The sequence below is a fragment of the Mytilus trossulus genome, chromosome 12 (genome assembly GCF_036588685.1).
Source record: "Mytilus trossulus isolate FHL-02 chromosome 12, PNRI_Mtr1.1.1.hap1, whole genome shotgun sequence".
Taxonomy (NCBI): domain Eukaryota; kingdom Metazoa; phylum Mollusca; class Bivalvia; order Mytilida; family Mytilidae; genus Mytilus; species Mytilus trossulus.
This window is the reverse complement of record NC_086384.1, coordinates 23,728,666-23,751,123: the sequence shown is the minus strand read 5'-3', so window position 1 is coordinate 23,751,123 and position 22,458 is coordinate 23,728,666. Positions and strand designations below refer to the sequence as shown.

General features: G+C 31.1%; 1 protein-coding gene across 13 annotated transcripts in view; it reads left to right on the top strand.

Annotated features, from left to right (window-relative positions):
• Positions 1-22,458, top strand: part of LOC134693398 (uncharacterized) — a 53,890-nt gene that overhangs the window by 8,504 nt on the left and 22,928 nt on the right. For 9 of the 13 annotated variants that reach the window (XM_063554200.1, XM_063554196.1, XM_063554205.1 and 6 more), the window contains 2 exons: positions 10,880-10,972; positions 21,619-21,677. The gene's annotated coding sequence lies outside the window, so the exon portion shown is untranslated. Of the gene's footprint in view, positions 1-10,879; positions 10,973-15,757; positions 15,777-21,618; positions 21,678-22,458 lie in introns of those variants that run through there. The other 4 variants (XM_063554195.1, XM_063554204.1, XM_063554201.1 and 1 more) reach the window with 2 other exon arrangements.

The following is a 22,458-nucleotide window of genomic DNA, read 5'->3' as shown; positions in this document are numbered from 1 at the left end:
TTACTGGAAAAAAATCTTTTAGAACTTGATACATTTAAAAATCTTACATGTACTTTCATAGTACATTTTGTACTTTGAACTCTGTTTTTAAACCTACTAGAAGATGCCTGTAAAATCACAGCACAATTAGGCATGTGTTGAAACAAAGTGTAATTAGATTTCGACTGCAGTATGTTGAAAGCGTCGTTCAAAGAGTATAAGACAATTGATTGATAATGGTCTTGGAATTTGGATACTTTCTCAAAAATTGGTGTTTTCTGTGGATTTTTTTATAAGAAGTTCAAAACACTACATTCATATCACAAATATTTCTGACTTTGTATGGTTTCAGAGGAGTTGTTTCTCAAAGAAATTGGTCTCTTCCTATAGTTGTATAGATTTTGATTCTGACTTTGTATGGTTTCAGAGGAGTTGTGTCTCAAAAAAAATTGGTCTATAGATTTTGATTCACTTAATCCCTTTACGACTGCTATCTATAGGTGAAAATTTTATACAGAACAGAAAAAATCAATGTCAGGATATGCTGCACTTGTTATGATTGAAAAGGCTGTAAATTATGGATACAAATTACTATTAAATTATCGACAAGATTTAATTAGGACAAGCAGGGATGTTGATTTCGATGTCTCGTTAGCAATGATTGTTACGGTTGTGTCAAAAATTGATTTTTGAAAAGTATATGATATTAATTTCAATATGAATCAATATTATGCTGTAATTTTTCACAATTGGAAATATGATGTTGTACAAAAGCATGCTGATAGGAAAGGTGGAAATTAATTAGTTAACAGTTGGAAATGACAGATGCATCCCTTTAAGAGTGGGGAACTGTGAAATTAGAAAATAATTCGGAAAGTTAAAACATTGTCATCTTAAACCCTATAGAGTTTTTCACTTTTAAAGGAAATAAAAATTTAACACTTTTTACAACCTGTGAAATTAAAAATTGATACAACATATCGTTTAACATTTAACTGCAGATACATGTAACAGGAAAAAGGTTTTTGACACAACTAATACAGCAATACAAATATGTTTGTTTTACTTTGAATGTTATTTTGATAACTGGAAATGTACAATCTAGGCCTAGATGTGCAATTTGGTGTATCACATCCCATTTATAACCAGTAATGGGCATTAACGTTACAGTTAATAGTTAACTTTGTATCACTCCACTTAACCTCTTTAGTTTTGGGGACATTTATTCTAACAGTCATACTCTGGTTTCACATCCTTGTTCTGTAAAAAAGACTACTTTAGTCATAAACCAAGCATATAATGGACTAGTAAAGTAGAGTCGATTGCTTTTAACATTTACTTTGTGCAGAGACATATATACATGTGTATATATGTCTCTGCTTTGTGCAACCAGTAAAAATAGGATTTTTTATCCTGCAATTGGCCATCTTACTATTTGAATAAAGGTTTTTAAATAAAAGTTTCATATAGTTTATATAAATCAGATTCATATATCTTTAAAGTATTTCTTTCAAACTGAAGTGCAAAGTGCAATGTATGTCTTTTACAATGAACAGTTAAAGCTAATTGTAGAAAATACCTGTGATATTTTTAGACAGCTCTGCAAGATTGCATTATGTATCCTTTTGATATTTTTGAAACATGAAATTTGAAACGTCTGTCGAAGAGCTAGTTATCTTTAGATGTCTATGTCTAGAAGAAAATAAATGTTTATAAGGCCACACCAATTTAATTTCTTGTTCTACGGATTTTTGGACTCCAAAAATTGGGGCGAGCGAGCGATTTGAAAATTTTAATAAAAAAATAATTTAATTTGCAAATTTTTGAGGCGAAGCTTAAAAAGTAAAGGCGAGCGATTATAATTTTTTTTTGTAAACATAAAATAGTAGGTTTTTGACTATATTAAAACTTGATTTATCACTTGTACCTTGACATTTCTTTAATTTATGAAGTATTTTTTCCCTGTTCAACAAAAATAATTGAATAATTAAACCTGGTCTGTGTATGTGTGACTGACAATGAGACAATTCTCCATCCAAGTCATAATCAGGTTCAGAACAACCCCTTAATGTTATGAATATCCCTTTTACGAGGGGTCAAAATATTAAAGTTATAATATATTTTTTGGTAAAAACACTTTTAAGTACAAAAGGGCTTATATTTTCCCAAAGAACTATAATATTTGGTATTAAATGGTCAAATCATGTCCAAGAATTTTGTAATATTCCTGGACTTTAACCATGTTAACACATTTACTTTAACAGTTTAATATTATTCAAAATAAGTGGACCCATCCCTCTTTTAGAAAAGTTGTTTAAAATATAATGTATTTCTCCTCTTTTTGAGTAAAAAATTCTAAGTTGTCAAAGGTTTTGTATAGTAGCACTGTACAAATCCTTAGTATTTCTATTTTCTTTTCTACAACAGACTGAACAGTAAACTTGGTAAAATGACCCCTTCAAGGCCCTTGTCTGAGGGAGGGTTGGTCCCATCCTGATAACAAACATAGGTCAAAGTACGGCCTTTTACACAGTGCTTTGATCAAGACCAACCAGCAAGCTATAAGGGACCACAACTTAGTATTGTACACAATCCGAACAGGAAAACCAACGATCTAAATTATATTTCCAAACGGGAAAATACCAATGAACCACATCAACAAACGATAACTGCTGAATGACAGGTCTCTGAATCAACCAGGACAGGTGCACAAACCTGCAGCGTGTATGACCGTCACCATACATTATAATTGCAGTTGCAGGCAAATCCTTCAGAAGTTCTTTGTACTTTATTTTAACAACGAACATTTTTTTATAGGGAATATAAGTTAGGGGGAAAGAAACCAACGTTTTGTTCTGTACTGGTATTTCTATTTATATCGGAGCACTCCCGCTTGGAATAAATTGGTTTCATGCTAAAACAAACATTCTCGCAGATATTTACAGTGTGGTAGGGTGCTGATAGGTTTTAAATCGTTATATAAAGGCTAGACTGTGATTTTAAAAAACAAATGTTGAGATCTTTATAAAATATTTACAAAAAACGGTGCGGGAAATGGACATGATTTCATTTCCGGATGCGGGAAGCGGGAATATAATAAAAATAAAAAAAATCTGTTTTGAAAAAAAAAGGTGCGGGCGGGTCCGTCGAACAAGTAATCAAATTGGTGTGGCCTAATTTTGTAATGCCATTAAGTGTGCACAGATATGCCTTTATTCTGAACCCATTATTTTCATTGAAAATATATAAAATATCTGGTTATGCTGTGCAAATGATATTTATAACAGTTTTAACAAGATTATTGATGCAGACTTCAGAATACAATACAATCACTGACAATTCAATACAATACATTAGAGTGTATTTTCCACCAAGATGTCATTAAATGAAATAATATCCCCTGCATTTATCATGCTTTTCATTAACATGTGGTAATATTGCTGAAAGACCCCCTTAAAGATTATTAAAAACTATCATTTTGCATTGACAATAATATCTTGATATCCATCAGGGACAAGCATGACTTTGACGCAGGCCCGAAGCAAGGAATTTCCAAGGGGAGGGGTGTTTTTTGGACTTACAAACTGGACTTTAACAGTCACAATTCGAACAAAACATTGACTTTAACAGTGCTTATTTGTTTTCAAGGGGGGGGGTCGTCTGAGCCCCCCCAGGCTACGGGTCTGTGACGTCACTAATACTGCAAAACCTGGATATCTGGAATTGGGTTAAATAGGAGAATGTTACTGGAGTTGAGATCTCCATTATTCTTATGAAACTAAGACAACATGATCAAAGCATTGATGACTTGGCTGGATACCCTCATCTTTCATCATGAAACCCTGACTAAAAAATCTGTATCAGCAAAAAAAGGACTAAAAATATATTTTTAACTGTAATGTTGGTCACGGAACACTGAAAGCTTTCCTTTGAACTTTATACTTTCTATAGGGTTGTCCTGAACATGCATGAAATATTTGCTGCTGGACTTCAACTAACAATCAATCCATCAATAGAGAGATGGGGGAATTGATTTCAAACGATTATTTTCTTTAATTTGCTGTTATATTCACCAATCTCCAAATACATGTAGGCTTGAGACCCTATTAATCTATAGTCAGGTACAATCAGCTTAGTAGTCGGTACCAAAACTTAACATGATGAATAACAAATAATTCAGGTAAAGTTTAAACGGATTTGACTATTATTTTATGTCCCTTTTGATCATACAAATACCCTCGTATTCAATGTATTTATATGCCTTTGGTTTTTAAATTTAGGGTTTGAGCATTCCTAATGGAGGAAAATCAAGAAAAGCACTTGGGACCCACCAATTTATGAAGTTAAATTTTCAATCAACTGCAAATTTGTATTCTGTATGTCATGAAAATGTTTCTATTTCCATTTTTAGTGTGACATATATATAAGCTACCTTCAGCTTACAAAATTTGAATGTTAATCCTCCAGAAAAGATTGTGTTTTTCCCATGACTATTTTACACTTTTATTTCAGAGCTTATTTCAGGATGAATACACTGATTGATGCAATAAATACAATATTTCCCTGGTTCAACTTTAAATTATGTTACAAGTGAAATACATGTAAATTTAAATGTGTATAATACCGATAAATCACATAACAACTTGCTTCTTTTCTTAAAAAATTGATTAGCATTCTGGTATTTTATAGCCAAGATCCATCATAATTCATAAAAGTAGGTTGTTATTAAAGCGACCATGAACTAGTTTGGGACCATTCTCTTGGATCCTATACAGGAAATATAGAAAGCTTCATACATGTATGGTAAATGTTACTTCATAAAAGTAGGTTCTTATTAAAGCGACCATGAACTAGTTTGGGACCATTCTCTCGGTTCCTCATATACAGGAAATATAGAAAGATTCATACATGTATGGTAAATGTTACTTCAAAAAGTAGGTTCTTATTAAAGCGACCATGAACTAGTTTTGGACGTACTCTCTGATCTTATACAGGAAATATCAAAAACTGTATACATGTATGGTAAATGTTACTTTTATAATTTTCATGTTAAGGAATTTCCCCAGTCTTCCGTCTGTCACTTGTAAAACAAACAAACTGAGTATTTATTTTATACAACAAGTCCATTAAACAAACATCATTAAGTTACCACAATGTTGATATAATCTGTTCACATAGTATTGACAGAGCTTTGATAAACCTGCTTCACTATCTGTTTACATAGATATAGGACTGATTGATTGGGTTTTAATTCACTTTGGACTATAGATTTGTTTGTTTTGAAGATATTTGGATTTATTGTTAGAATTTACTCAGAAGATAGGGCTTGTCATCTTAAGTTAATCGACTTATATTCATATTTGTTTTCATTTAAATCTTTTTAATATATATATACTGTATTGAAGGACTAATATATTGAACTTATTGTTTGTTTTCATAGAAGGCTTTTATATTCTATATGTCTTTCCATATTTTTCCGTAATGAGGTCTGAAATTTGTGTTTTATTCGGTAATAAGATTTGAATTTGTCTTTGGTATGAGTTTTTCTTATTACTTACTCATATTTGTATATTTGAGTAGAAAAAGAACCCCCTGGGAAGGCAGCAAATTATTATGAGCAGATGATAAACTTTTGAGATGAGTAATATAGGGTTTAAAAAGTGCAGATATGGATAAACATTATGGGATATAGGGAGTTAAAGAAGTTTGGATGTGGGATATAAGGGCTAGAAATAGTGGGATCTAGGAAATTGAAAGAAAATAATTGGGAACAAAATAACAAAGAAAGTTGTATTTTGGAAATAAGCACCCCAACCCCACTCAACCACACCTTAACCCCAATTTCACGTGGTTTTCTTTCTACTATTTTGGTGGAAGTTTAACTTAAATTTCTGTTAGTAAGACCTGAGATGGTCACGGCCAGGCTTGGAAACTATGTAGAGAAATGCTCAAATTAAATCTGCACTGATTTATATAGATAATGTTCAATTTCCTCCTTTACACCATAACCCTTGTTGGTGCTCTTATTTAAGGAGGGAAATACAGAATATACAACCATAACATATATGCAACATATACTATTGGTATTGGTATTGGATTGACGTGAAACCTGTTAGTTATTGGTAATATTGTGTGGAAAACCAAAGCTAGGGCCTGGAATAATTGTGTAATTTTACATCAACAGCGTTTAATACATTGTTCTTATACTAATATATATATATATATATATATAAGTGTCTAAGAATGTAACTTTAACACACTAATGAGTGTTATAAAATTAGGTGTTATATTTTATATATTATTCACGCAATATTTCGCTAAACAAATTAGCTTCATCGGGCGTGTGCATCTATCAAGGTGAAATCGGATGCATGACAAAAAATATCTTTGTAGCTTGAGCTACACAAAAGTTTAACATATTGATTAATGATCTGTATAAAACAATTTTTTGCCGTTTATTGTACATAAACAATTTTTTCAAAAATTAAAACAAATAGTTGTTTTAGTTAAATAGAAGTAAAATTGATGAGTTATTCCTTTGCTTTCGGGTAGAACTGTTTTTCATCCCTCTCATTAAGTCCACCAGGTTCAAGAGTACGTAGCTGATGCATCCAGAACCTTTCTCTCTTTTTTCTCATTTCTGAGTCCCAATTTTGGTTTACCTCAATTATTTGAAAGGTGATATTTTCAAAAGTATGTCCTGTTCTTAAGAGGTGTCTCGTAATTGGACAGTTTCTTCCTTTTGTATAAAACGACCAGCGATAAAAGCAGCGATACAACATCTATGTTACATCTAATTGCAAAACGGAAAATAGTATTTATATTCTTACTTGTGGAACTTGCAAGCTGCAGTATGTTGGTGAAACAGAAACCACATTTAATATCAGACTAAACAATCATCGGTCGTTTTATACAAAAGGAAGAAACTGTCCAATTACGAGACACCTCTTAAGAACAGGACATACTTTTGAAAATATCACCTTTCAAATAATTGAGGTAAACCAAAATTGGGACTCAGAAATGAGAAAAAAGAGAGAAAGGTTCTGGATGCATCAGCTACGTACTCTTGAACCTGGTGGACTTAATGAGAGGGATGAAAAACAGTTCTACCCGAAAGCAAAGGAATAACTCATCAATTTTACTTCTATTTAACTAAAACAACTATTTGTTTTAATTTTTGAAAAAATTGTTTATGTACAATAAACGGCAAAAAATTGTTTTATACAGATCATTAATCAATATGTTAAACTTTTGTGTAGCTCAAGCTACAAAGATATTTTTTGTCATGCATCCGATTTCACCTTGATAGATGCACACGCCCGATGAAGCTAATTTGTTTAGCGAAATATTGCGTGAATAATATATAAAATATAACACCTAATTTTATAACACTCATTAGTGTGTTAAAGTTACATTCTTAGACACTTATATAATTCAATTTAGTAACTGCATCAGTTTATTTACAAACTGATCCACACCTATATAGATTGAATGTTGATTGTTGCTATTTTTAGACACTATATATATATATATATATATATATAGTTGAAATCTTTGGTCTGTAGACTTTATGTCATGTTGGCTATAAAATTGGACTTTATTCTTTGAAATCTCATCACAAAATAGCTTTTTGCTTTGATTTGTTTGATGGGAAATATGTGCTAATGATGTATAACCAACAGAATGTTTGACTGTTTCATAACTCTGCTGATCCAATGAAATAAGACTTAATCTGATATTTACTTCTGTTATGATTCCCCTAGGGGACAATCTCATAGACACATCAATCTATAATCTACATTGAATAAGAATTCATCATCTTTATCTCAACATGGAGATTGATTTCTACAAAATGAATTAGATTTTAATTTGAATTCTTTAAGATGGGATTCTGGCATTTTCAGTTTAAATGGATAATGAATTGGTTGTCTGAGATGTGGGACATCATTTAGATTTATAAGAATTCACTTATTCCAAATGAGGAATGCATTTTGTGTTTTAAAAATTAAGTTAAAACTAGAGGGTTGAATTGAAGTTGATGCTTTTAATAAATAAAACTGAAATTGATGCAAATCTTTTTAGAAAATTCATATGTTAGTAAGAGAATCATTAAAAAAATCATGGTACTTAAATCTGATATTTTTAGTCATAATTTTTGTAAGTTTTTAACTTACTTAGAAAAAACAACCCACAAAAATGTCATTTTAGGGTTAGATTGCTCAACTTGCAACAGTATTTAAAAGGTGTCTATGCAGTATGCAAGTATTGATATCCTTGAATATTTGTTCTTCAACAAATGCATTTTGAAAAAGAAAAAAAAAATGTTTTAATGGTTCCTAGGCCAAGGTTTAAGTCATTATGGCTAAAATGTCACATTCTCACAGAAATTCTTGCATTAGCAGTTCAAATAAGTAAATAAAAGAAACAAGAAGATCATTTTCTACAATGGTTTAGAATGATACTTAGTTCTCAAAATTAAGAAACCTACAGAATAAATACATTGTTGCATTTAAAGACCTTTAAATGAACTTAAAATTGACCGAAGCACAATACCACAGACCTTCATATATATCTCATTATCTAGAGAGGGCGATAATTAAAATTGTTCAACATTAGAGTATTTTATTGCCCTCTTCACCCTATTTACAAAGGGCTGATGACAGTGTAATTGAGATTACAACTTGACAGATTAAGGTATTTACAAGTAGTTTTTCAAGAGAGATAAATAGAAAGAGAATAGGGTTTTATCCTTTAAGGAGGTACTTGACCGTCATAGGATTAAATAATGGGGTAGATTTTGTGGTGACTAGAAATGATACATCAAATACATTGTACACATGTGTTTGTGTAGTTGTCAAAAGTTAGATGCTTAAAGGCTTTTTTAAAAGACATCAATTAAGCTTCTCTTGAATGTGATATTTTTCATAAGAATTATTGAAAATCATACAAAAATGAGAAAAAAATCATAAATAAATGCCAAAATGCTTTTAGAACAGCATTTAAAAGAAAATAACGAGATTTCATTGCAATTATTTTTCTACGTATATAACAATAGGAAATGCTTGAATAGGAAATTTAGAAAAGGGAATGGGGAACATGGAAAAATGTAATTTTGTAACTGTTCTGTTTGTACCTATTTTACATTAAAATATCCAGCTACTGTGGATTCATTTATTTTCGTGGGTACCAATTTTCGTGGATTGAGAAAAAACTTGCATATTGGTGGATATTTAATTTCGTGGTTTTGATGAAGTCTGCATACAGACCTATAGAAAATTTATCATTCGTTAAACATTTAATTTTGTGGTTTGACTGTGCCCACGAAATCCACAAAAGTGGTGTCCAACGAATAATAATGAATCCACAGTATTTAAATTGTGAATCTGCAATATATCTGTTGACATCCTGAATAACACTTCATTTTAACATGTTAAATTCACCAAAAAAAACTCCGAGTCTATTGGAAGAGATCCTGAAGATACTATAGGTATAGTCAAAGTGTCAAAATCATAAGGAAGATACCATAGGTATAGTCAAAGTGTCAAAATCATAAGGAAGATACCATAGGTATAGTCAAAGTGTCAAACTCATAATATAAAAAAGAAGATGTGGTATGATTGTCAATGAGACAACTATCCACAAAAGACCAAAATAACACAAACATTAACAACTATAGGTCACCATAAGGCCTTCAACAATGAGCAAAGCCCATACTGCATAGTCAGCTATAAAAGGCCTCGATAATACAATGTAAAACAATTCAAATGAGAAAACTAACAGCCTCATTTATATTAAAAAATAAACGAAAAACAAATATGTAGCACATAAACAAACAACAACCACTACTAAATTACAGGCTCCTGACTTGAGACAGGCACATACATAAATAATGTGGCGGGGTTAAACATGTTAGCGGGATCCAGACCCTCCCCCTAACCTGAGACAGTGGTATAACAGTACAACATAAGAACTAACAATAAAAATCAGTTGAAAAAGGCTAAACTCATCAGATAGACAAAAAGTAAGTTGAAAATGAACTGACAATGCCATAGCAAAAAAGATCAACAACAATCTACAATCTACAAAACACAACATACAAATCTAAAGTCTGAGCATAACAACAACAATCTACAAAACACAACATACAAATCTAAAGTCTGAGCATAACAACAACAATCTACAAAACACAACATACAAATCTAAAGTCTGAGCATAACAACAACAATCTACAAAACACAACATACAAATCTAAAGTCTGAGCATAACAACAACAATCTACAAAACACAACATACAAATCTAAAGTCTGAGCATAACAACAACAATCTACAAAACACAACATACAAATCTAAAGACTGAGCATAACAACAACAATCTACAAAAAACAACATACAAATCTAAAGACTGAGCATAACAACAACAATCTACAAAACACAACATACAAATCTAAAGACTGAGCATAACAACAACGATCTACAAAACACAACATACAAATCTAAAGACTGAGCATAACAACAACAATCTACAAAACACAACATACAAATCTAAAGACTGAGCATAACAACAACAATCTACAAAACACAACATACAAATCTAAAGACTGAGCATAACAACAACAATCTACAAAACACAACATACAAATCTAAAGACTGAGCATAACAACAACACTACTTTATTTTAAGAGGGTTACACAGTTAGCTATATAACTAATCTTCCCAGAGGCCCTGGTCAGTTACATTCACCTAAAACATTCAATGAAGAAATGACAAAGTAGAAAGATGGAATCCTGTGGACACTAAGAACTTATTTTTAAACTTAAATGAAAAAATACCCCCAAAATTATTATATATTTATTAAATTTAAGGTGGTTTTTTTTTTTTAACAAATTCTACTTTTTTTCAGAAAGATATATTTAAATAGTGTAAATGAGAGAAGTACAAGTTTTATCTTGAATGACAATCGGTGACAGGAAGTTGACAAATAATAGATACCAAGGTATGTTAACTATGTTTTATGTCCTGTATTTAATTTCTTAAAATGAACCTTTTCTTTGTGGAAACCCTCCATACAGGAGTTTGTGACTGACATTGGAGCTCTCTGGTATGTGGGGTTACATTTGTAAGATATTAATTTGGTTTGAAATAGCAGTTATGTTTTTGATATAGTTTAATTCTGATGGCTTACTTCCTGTCCTAAGAAAGTTAGTCCTATATTTTGATGTGGGATTTAACAACTTAATTTTTACTTTCAACTTTTGTTGAAATACACATCAAATCCTTGTTAAGTTGTAAAATTCTATGCCATTTGGTTTCTTGTGAAGAGTTGTCTCATTTGCAATCATTCCACATCTTCTTTTTATGTGCTCAACCTAAGATAGTAGAGTGGCATTATGTTTTCTGGTCTGTGTGTCCGTTTGTTTGTCGACAAAACAAAGAAGGCACACCAAAATCTGATTGTGAATTAATTAAGGCTATTAAAAAAAGTTTTTTTTGTATACTTACTCCCTGACATAGAGGCATGGCATAATCAAACACAAGGAAAGGTGCAACCATTAGATCTTCCTAATTTAAAGAATTTTACTCAGAAATGTACAATATTTTGAAAAATTTCCACCTTTTATACACAAACTTTTTTTTATCAGTGATCTGTCAAATATGTGTGAAGTAGTATCTGATGTATAAAGGGTACATATTTGTTTATCAAAACCCACACATTTTTGACAAGCCACAAACACTTTGGGACATTTGAGGTGTAGCATTTTATTAAGTCTTATAGTGGGTGGATTTATCAAAAGACACGTTTTAATTATGTAATCAAGTATCGGGGACAGTATTGATGGAGGCTTGTTGGTAAAACAAATTATTTTAAATCGGGTAGGTGTAACATTGATTTTAGGTAGTAATATATATCTATTGATGTTTGAAGCAAGGTCAAATTGATTTTAAATTGTCATTTAAAAATTTAAATACTTCATATAAGTTCTTTAACATTTTATGAAATTGATTAAGTCTCTTCCGTTTATTTAAACAGTTTTTATAGACCCCTGCAGAATGATCTTATATTGCCCTTATGTAGGCAAGTTTACAATGGAATGAATGAAAAATTAGGCTATTGTAATTTGTGATTGACGTTTTTTTTTAAATACAGTTACCCCCTAGAAGTTTCAGGTATTTTACTATGGACAAAATTGGCATGTTATAAATTTTAGCAATATATTTTTGACAATTACAGAATGTTAAAGTTCAGAATGAAAAATGTATATCATAATTTAACAATGTATTTTTGACAATAACCAAATGTTAATATACGGAATGAAAGAAGTTTAAATAGTATAAGGTTTAACAGGTTACATTAGTATGCAATGGAGCTATACTGTAACTGAAGAATTTTTCCTATCAATGTGCAAGTTTGGTACATGTTTCAATTCGACTTTTTAAAATTCACTTGCAGTTTGACACTGCGGTGGAGGATTATTACACCCTATATTTTATGAGAGAAAAAAACAATCAACATTTAAGGATAAAACCAATATAAAACAGAAATTTGAATCAAAATTTAGATGGAGTCCAATGTTGGATTTTTGCATAAATTTTAATGTTTAAACTTCCATTAGTAAGTACATAAAAGCCTTTAAAGGTTTTAAATTAGGGCTAATTGTATTCAGACCCAGTAAGCAATATATAGCTCCCAGGTTTGGTGGTGGATTTTCAATCTGACATCTCAATTAGAAGGATTATGATTGTGACCTTCAAAAATGTTTCAAAGAAGGAAGATCAATCTGGAAACTGTATAGTGGGAATGAAAGTGATCCTTTGACCTGAGGGATTTCTTTTTAAGTGACCTTGTAACCTAAGAAAGTATTCTACTGGAGCCCCGTATTATAGAAATAGTTAAAAGTATGCTTTCTTTCAACTTCAAAATCATTAAGCTTACTGATTATATAAGAAAGACAGTACAGTCAAAGCATAGCACACATTCCTATCCTTTATTTTAACTTAACATCCTGTCTATATGATTATGAAATAATTAATTTTATGTTCAGTTATGCCTAGAAACACACCTACTGCCTTATCCTTAAAATCCTCTGATTATTTGTTTGATGAAAAAATAGACAATAAGCCTTACTGTTATGAAATGTTTGTGCAATCACAAGTGCTATGACATTGTGTGAGTAGGTCAATACAAGACCAGTGCAACAGAAAAATTATAAAAGTCACATGTACTAAACAAATAGAAAACTATTACCATGCAATCATTATATCAAAGTAGTAGCATATTAAAGCACACTTAATTGTCGTGGTCTAGTCATATAACACTGGGCTCTGTACAGATCGTCCTGATTATGCATGAAATATTTGCCACTGGACGTTAAGCAACCAACAATCAATCAATCTGTACAGAAAAATTTAGATTATCATGGAAAGCTTCAAACTGTAGATGTCATTTTTCATAAACTAAAATAATTTTCTGGGTAGGCATAAGCTCAATTTCCAATTTTTAATATTTAAGGGGGCTCGCGGGTCTAAATCTTTTTTTTTATTTAATATAAGATTTCGCTAATTCTTTCTATAAATGAACTTTATCTTATATCTTATAGAAAAATAAAATAAAAAAGTGGGGTCACTGATCATTTACGCTCACAATCTGCCTTCGAAAGAAACATACATTTTTGTAAAAGTACTTTTTTGTCTGTTGAACTAATAGGAGAAAAGGAGGTAATATCGAAATAAAAAAAGAACTTAATTACAGAAATCGCTTAAATTTTACAATTATTCAGTTTATGTATAGCTTTTTTGAAAACAATAATAAAAAGTACAGGTCACCGATAAGTAAAAAAAAAATATTTCAATTTTAATGCCAAAAAATAGCATTTTTGCACCAAAGGGAGATAATTTCGAGCTTTTTCAATGATATCTACATTTTAAAAGTCAGCTGGGGCCAACATGAAATTGGTTTTTTGGAATGATTTTTGTCGAGCCTGCAACTTTTGTTGCAGAAAGCTCGACATAGGGATAGTGATCCGGCGGCCGCGGCGGCTACGGCGGCGGCGGTGTTAGCTCACTTCTTAAAAGCTTTATGTTTTAGAAGGTAGAAGACCTGGATGCTTCATACTTTGTATATAGATGCCTCATGTTACAAAGTTTCCGTCAGTCACATGTCCAATGTCCTTGACCTCATTTTCATGGTTCAGTGACCACTTGAAATAAAAGTTAAGCTTTTTTGTAATGTTGAATTCTCTCTTATTATTAGTGATAGGATTACTATATTTGGTATGTGTGTACCTTGCAAGGTCCTCATGCCCGTCAGACAGTTTTCACTTGACCTCGACCTCATTTCATGGCTCAGTGAGCAAGGTTAAGTTTTGGTGGTCAAGTCCATATCTCAGATACTATAAACAATAGGGTCTGTATATTCGGTGTATGGAAGGACTGTAAGGAGTACATGTCCAACTGGCAGGTGTCATCTGACCTTGACCTCATTTTCATGGTTCAGTGGTTATAGTTAAGTTTTTGTGTTTTGGTCTGCTTTTCTCATACTTTATGCAATAGCCTAGGTCTACTATATTTGTTGTATGGAATGATTGTAAGGTGAACATGTCTAGCGGACAGATGTCATCTGACCTTGACCTCATTTTCATGGTTCAGTGCTCAAAGTTAAGTTTTTCAGTTTTGGTCTCTTTATCTAATACTATATGCCATAGGTCAACTATATTAAGTGTATGGACATATTTTATGATCTATATATTAGTCCCACAGGTTTTATTTGACCTTGACCTCATTTTCACGGTTCATTGCTCCATGTTAAGTTTTTGTGTTTTGGTCTAATTTTTTTTTAACTATAAGTATTAGGTCAACTTTATTTGTTTTATGGAAGCATTGTTAGCTGTACATGTCAGCCTGGCATGGTTCATCTGACCTTGACCTCATTTTCATGGTTCATTGGTCTTTGTTTAGTTATTTTGGTTCATGTAATGTTTAAGTGACAGTTGTAATAAAGCTTTATATATAATTAGGACTATCAACATAATATCGACAATAATTATTAAAGAAGGCGAGACATTTCAGTGTGTGCACTCTTGTTGTATATGATAAAGTAACAACTACTTAAGGTAATTTTTAAAATTTGTAATGAAAATTAAATGTTTTTTTCTGAAAATCTTATACCCGCGAGCCTCCTTAAATGGTTAATACACAATTAGTGATGATATTTTAATATTCGAGTAAAAAAGTGTCTATTCTTAGAATAGAAAGGAGTCTGTTTAGATATTTCCTTCTCTCCAGCCAGCTAAGAATTGAATAAACTTTGATCAGTTTTATCTAAAATATATTCATAAATGAAAGCTATCTTTTAATAAGTGGTTTTATTAGTTGTTTAAAAATGTTCTTATTTCAAGTGTGAGTGAAACACGCTATTTAAAAATGTCCTTATTCTATATTGCATGTTGAACTAGTTTGTGTGAAACTAATCCTAAGTTAGGTTGTTGACACTTCTTATATAATAAACATTTTTCATAGTATTTCTCCTGGATCTTGCAAATTTCTCATCCGTAGCCAAGTTTTGAATTTAACCCCCTCAGGTAATGAGATTTTTTCGATAGATTACCATATCACTTGTTCCCGTAGTTTTCATTTTATAGATGAGTCATATTTCTTTTCTAAAAACACCTCACTGTCAATATTTAAAAATCAATTGAAATGTTAAAGAAAAGACCATATTATATGTACCATATTTAGTTAGCAGGGATTTGTTTAAGACGGAAACTTGTGCAGTTAAAACATGTTTATATTGCATATATAAGGTAAGAGGTGCACGATTTTCTGACTTTGTTAAAAGGAAGTTTATAAGCCTCTTTTATAAATGCTTTATTGTAAAAATGTAACAATTTCACGATTTTCTTACTTGGTTAAAAGGAAGTTTATAATATAAGCCTCTTTTATAAATGTTTTACTGTGAAAATTGCTTTAAGTTGTCACTCAGAAAAACAATTTGATATTTTCGGCTACAATAGATAACATCCCCTTTAGAGACGTAACTATTTGTAGTGGCTGTTGATATATTTTGCAAACAATCACAACTCTGTTTCCCCCTATATGTTGTATTTATTATACATCAGCCTGTCATTATCACTTGACAAATGTTTGGGCACATTTTTTTGTGTGGAACTCTGTACTAGTTGCCAAGTTTGAGGTGGAATTTAGACTTGATTGTTAATTGTGAATACAACATGTGAAATTTTTAGTTGAAATTGTCAGGTGAGTGCTTATGAAGTTCATACATATATAGAACATGCACAATGCTCACCACAAAAAAAAAAATCAAGTATACACCAAACTGTATTTGGTGTAATTTTTTGTGGAACTTTTGATACTTGTTGCTAATTTATATTTGGAATTTTGACTTAGTTGCATTTTGTGAATACATGTACTGCATTTTAATTTTTAGTTGAAATAAGCAGGTATATCTCTGCGGTATGGGCTTTGCTCATTGTTGAAGGCCGTACGGTGACCTATAGTTGTTAATGTCTGTGTCATTTTGGTCCCTTGTATTTTGGTCCCTTGTGGACAGTTGTCTCATTGGCAATCATACCACATCTTCTTTTTTATATATGTACAAGGCTCCGTGTTGAAGGCCGTACATTAACCTATAATGGTTTACTTTTTAAATTGTTATTTGGATGGAGAGTTGTCTCATTGGCACTCACACCACATCTTCCTATATCTATGTATATATAATGCTTGTTGAAATGTTTTGTTGATCTCTGTACTCGTTGTCAAGTTTTAAGTAAAAATTATGATAAGTGTGAATATATACCACTTTTATTGGAAAGTATAAGGCAAGTTCATAGGAAGTTCATAAGACCAAACAATGTCACTCTTTTTCTATACATATGACTTCGGTTATTAGTTGACAAATACTATAAGGGGAAATTTTTTCCAAACTCTTTAAATAGTTGCCAAGTTTGAGGTGGAATTTAGACTTTGTTGTATAATTTGAAGACTACATTTAGATTATTTGGGAAAAAGTTTTAAGATGAGGGCATTGAGAAGTTCATAAATAAACAACATGCACAATGCTCACCATCAACAATATTAAAGCTTGTGGTATTTTCTGTCCATTTAGACTATACAATAAGATGGCCCATCGATGCATCTGTGCATTTGTACCTTCTAACAATTTTGTTTTCACTATCTTCAATAAATTTTCTTACTGTAGATTTTAGAGGTTGGTAACGTTATTGGGATTAAAAGAAATTTTTAGAAAGACCAACTAATATATGTTCCACCATTTTACCTTTATTGCCCATACTTTTCCATACCATGGTTTGAATGGTTTTACACTATCAATTTTTTTGGGGCTCTTTATAGCTTGCTGTTTGGTGTGAGCCGAGGCTTCATTTTGAAGACCATACTTTGACCTATGAATTTACAAATTATGACTTGAATGGATTATAATTTGTCACTCAAACTTTTTCAATTTTATATAATTGACTTGCATTATTATAAATGGGACGATATTGGTAACTTTTTATTATGAAAAGTGAAGACTGTTTGAATAATATAGTAAGAGGATTGGAAAAAAGGATTTGAGAAATGGACTTTGGACTTGAAGATTTTAATTCAAAGATCAATATGCATTATTTTACCTATGTCAGACTTTTATATCAGTATATTTACTAATGGGATACTATAATATAGGAGTGTGGTCTTATAATGAATAAGGATACCTTTTGGCTATCAGTATGTTGTTAAAAGAAAACAATCTAAACACAAATCAACGTGTACAAATGTTACTTTGAAGTTAACCCCAAACCACAAAATTACATATAACTAGGTACGTCTAACCTTAAACTGTAATCTGATGTCTTTAAACACTTTCTCACAAGAAAAAGTTACATTTCTTTTGTTGTAAAAGTATAAAATGATTAGTTTGAATTTAATACTGAAGTCGATGTTTTCATGACTTATAACTTATCAAATTTATGTATAACAAAACCGCAGTATATGCAGATTGAAATTTGAAAGGCTTTAGTTATAAGTCTTGAAGATAATCGATATGAATGTGGGAAGATTTTGAAAGAATAAAAGGTTCTTTATTTGAAGGTCTAAGTTTATGAGTAAAGAGTTATTAAGTGAAGGCGAAGATAGTAAACGTTGGATAGGTATAGGTGCACCAATATACACACATGTTCTAAACTTTTAGTTCTTCACTATCAAACAGGGCATGCATTCATATTCATATCTGTGCTACAGAAATTTTGAAAACTCTTTTTAAACAATGGTATAATTTGCTAGGTTAGATGTCTTATATCCACAGACAAGAATACAAAAGTTTGAATGAAACAAGTCAATAAACTAAAGACCTATTGGTTACCTTTAAGCTGTTCTCTGCTCTTTGGTGGGGTTGTAACGTCTCGTTGACACATCCTGGTTTCCATTTTCTATTCTAAAGGGCAAAAAAAAGTTTTAAAAACTGTTTTCTATCAGTATTAAAGTGTTGGTTTAAGAGTTGGAGGAGTGGGAAAATGGTTTGGGAAGTGGGGGCATTCATATGCAAGGTAAAGGTTTTTTCCTTTTAGTTGAATTATCCTAGTAATAAATTCGTGAAAGGGATGATAGGGTTGTGCTGCAATTTTGTCTTTAAAAAAATCTTCAGAAGAGGTTTTTCACCTTGATTTGTAAGTTAGTTTTTAAAACTGACACAAATATATTTCTATATTGGAGTTATATGGGAAAAAACTTACTTTCATTATTAAATTTTATGTAAATGGTTATTTAAACTTTTTAATTTGAATTTAGAAATAAAAGTTGGAACTTAATTAAAATGTTTTTAAATAACTCCATATATTGCCTAAAAATCTCCATCATTTTTTTTCTCACACAATATTTAAAGAAATCATAATTGATAATTTGAACCCACCCTAAAGTTTATTGAAATTTCATTACTTTTCCATTAATTTAAACACACCTTACCATCAATTACCTTTAATCCAACCTGAATTTAGTAAAGAAAGGTTTCTTTAAGATCATAAAAAGTAGGGAAAGTTTCTTCAATTAGCTCAATCAGTCAAATTACCATTGCTCAGAATTATGTCTAGGAATTTCAATTACTGTTTTATACTGCTAATCTTTATAACTAAGATATCTTCTTATATCTTATTATGAATTTTATCATCAAAAAGCTTAGATAATCAGGTAGATGCATATTGTTGCACTTTTCATTCTTTCACTGCATATTTTCCAGTTTTGTGTTGCCAGGCTACAATTTGATATGTAACCCCAAATGAGGCTTTTAGAAATGTAAAAGGTTGGGCAATGTGTGTGATAACATAATTGTTGTTTACGAGTATGTCCTGTTTGAGCTTAACCGACAGGTGATACATATTTAAACTATGGCACCATCACAAGGTTAAGAAACATCACCCTATTTGGACATATTATGATTATAATGCGTCAACCACAGCTAGAATAAAACCCCAAATCTCTTGCAGTCGTAGAAATTATGAAACCTTAAAAATGTTGTTAAGCTTAAAGTTTATGGAACAAAGATTTGCTTTAATGGTTTAATAGTTTAGCAGAGATCCTGGGTTAGATCCTAGATGCACTAGATACAGGGGTAATTTGGTTTAAGAAAATTACTTTTATATTTTGAAGTAGGTCAAATAAATCCACATTTTTTTTCAGGCAAAAGATTTTTTTTAGATCCTAAGATAGGTTTTGATTTATAATTGCAAAAGACTATAGTAAGAAAACATCAACTTGAAATTTAGTTCATACAAGGAATTTTGTTTAGTAAGATCTTACTATACAAATCCTTGATTCATATGATAATTATGATGGGAACTTCATTTGTATGCTAATTATTTACTATTCTGACCCATATAACAGGGTTGAACGAACATAGAGATGCAAAAGCAGGAAATAAGTATATCCTCAGGTTAAAGTTGTTTGTTAAGGTAGTTTATCATACAAGTTTTGTTCCCGTCAACTTCAATGTTAGAACAGATGTTCATTGTGAGTGAGGTGAACTTTTAATATTACATGAAAAATTACAGTTTTGACCCAGTTTACAGGTTCGCTGAACAATGAACATATATATAATGCAACAGGGCATGGTGTCCTTATATAAACAAATAATTTTTTTTAAGGTTGAAGAAAATGTTTGAGTAAATTTCATATCTATGTGTTAATTTTAACAAGCCATTAAGATTATGATCAATTACTATAAAAATGTCACATTTTTAAGAATTAAAATGTGTTGAAAAAGGTACCTAGGACTTTTGCTTTGATTTAAACAATTTACAGGTAAAAATATATGACTATAATTGATGGCCCTATTTACCCAAATACGAGACAAGCTTTCAGAGGGATTTGTATCTTAGATTTATTGAAAGATCTAGGTTTGGACAAGATTGTTTGTTGCCAAGCTGACTATTTGTACAAGTTGTAAAGTTTTTGCAAAAGATGTATTTATACTGAAACTATAGTGTACTAATTCTTGCTGGTTTAATATTTTACAGTCAGTAACTTAAAAATAAACTTTTTCAGTTGCAATATTATCAAAATTATAAAGTCAATTTCATACACATATTATTTTTATATAAAACCACTAAAATTGAGAGCATCAAGTTTATTGTGACATACAAAACCACAGTAATTGGATAAAGGGGGGACTAGGTATAATAGTGTGAGCTTGTGGCACAGCTGTTCATAGTATCCAAGAAACTTATATATCAAGAAACCACATAAGTACAAGAATTGTCTGTCCTTGCTGCACCATCAGGAGTCTTAACTCTGCATGCATGCTCAACAGATGCATATCAAGTACAATTCTCATATAAGCTGGTGATCAATTCCACACTTCCTGTATATATTAAATGATATTAAACCACTGACTTAAACCTTTGATACAGTGATGAATTGGAAATATGATATGCAGCAAATTGGTATATAAACAACTGTTGAGAATCAATCAAAATTCAAGCTTTCTGAAGAACTTTTTTTATGGATGGTACAGTACGTAATATTAATGTCAATGTTGTTATGTAAATAAGAAGATGTGGTATGATTGCCAATGTGACAACTATCTACCAGAGACCTAATGACATAGATTTTAACAACTATCGGTCACCATACTTTCTTTAACAATGAGCAAAAACCCAAACCAATTCAAACAAGAAACTATAAATGACCTGATGTAGATAAAAAATATAACTGATATACAAAATTGATATACTGTAACAAACAACAACCACTAAATAACAGGCATTTGATATTGGACAAGACATACTGGATGTTGCAGGGTTAAACATGTTAGGGGTGTTCAACCCCCACCCCTTATGTAACGTAACAGTGGTGTAACATTGTTGTTTTGTTTTGTTTTGTATATTGCTGCAATATACAGGGTTCGACACTAACATAGTGTACATGTACTTGGATTCCTGCCATGTTATTCTACTATAACAGTCTTTTGTTGGCCAGTTAAGCTTAATATCTAGGGTACTTAGAATACTCATCAGTTTTATTCTGTAAGTGTGATTAGTAGAGGTTGATTTAGATGATGAAACTTTAACATTTAAGCTAACATCAGATTACATAGCATGTCTTAAAATAGTCTTGTGTAAATGTTAATTGATTTTACAGGTTGCTTAGAACAGATGAAGTTTAAAGCTAAAGGCATTTGGTGAAACAGAAATAAAATGGTAAATATAATTAAGGCTTAGACAAATTGAATTAGATTTGTTGCGGATTTTTTTGGCTATTTTGGCTGGTCGGTCTGTCTGTCTGTCTGTCATTCGTCAGTCAGAAATTTGATTTTAATGTCTTAGCTTTACTAAAGTAGACATTGTTAGAAATTGACAGGATTTGTTTCTTGATTGGCATTCATGATCTTGTACTGTTTTGTGTTAATCTATGGTCCTTTCTGCAACTATCAAATGTTCTCAAAAACCAGTTAAATACATAGTCGCTGCCAGGGTCATTTTGTTGATTTCAGATGAATTTCACTCTGAGAAAAAAAAACATTTAAAAAGACTATATATGGAAGTAGTATTTCCCAAATAGCAGTTTGACTATTAAGAGCACAGGCACTGAGGCATTAGTGCCTGTGATTAAGAGCCAGCATGTCAAGACTCTTGACCCAAAATAGCTCTCCCAGAGACAACCTGACTATGAGCATGGGTAACTGAAAGAGAAAATAACAAGCAAGCAGTTAGAATTTTTTAGATGGCAAATCAGATACTCGTAATTCTTCAAAGTGTTGATCTTTTATATTACCAAATACAAATGTAAAGATATTGTATTTAAAGTGGAAAAGATTACAATAAATCATACTATATCACATTACTAATCTTACAATATTAAAAGGCGCAAAAATCATTAATTTAATCAAAACCCTCACTAATACTTATGTAACAATAGAATTTTTTTTTTTTCTTTGGCGATGCAATTTTGAACAATGATTTTAAATTCCCCCCTACGATT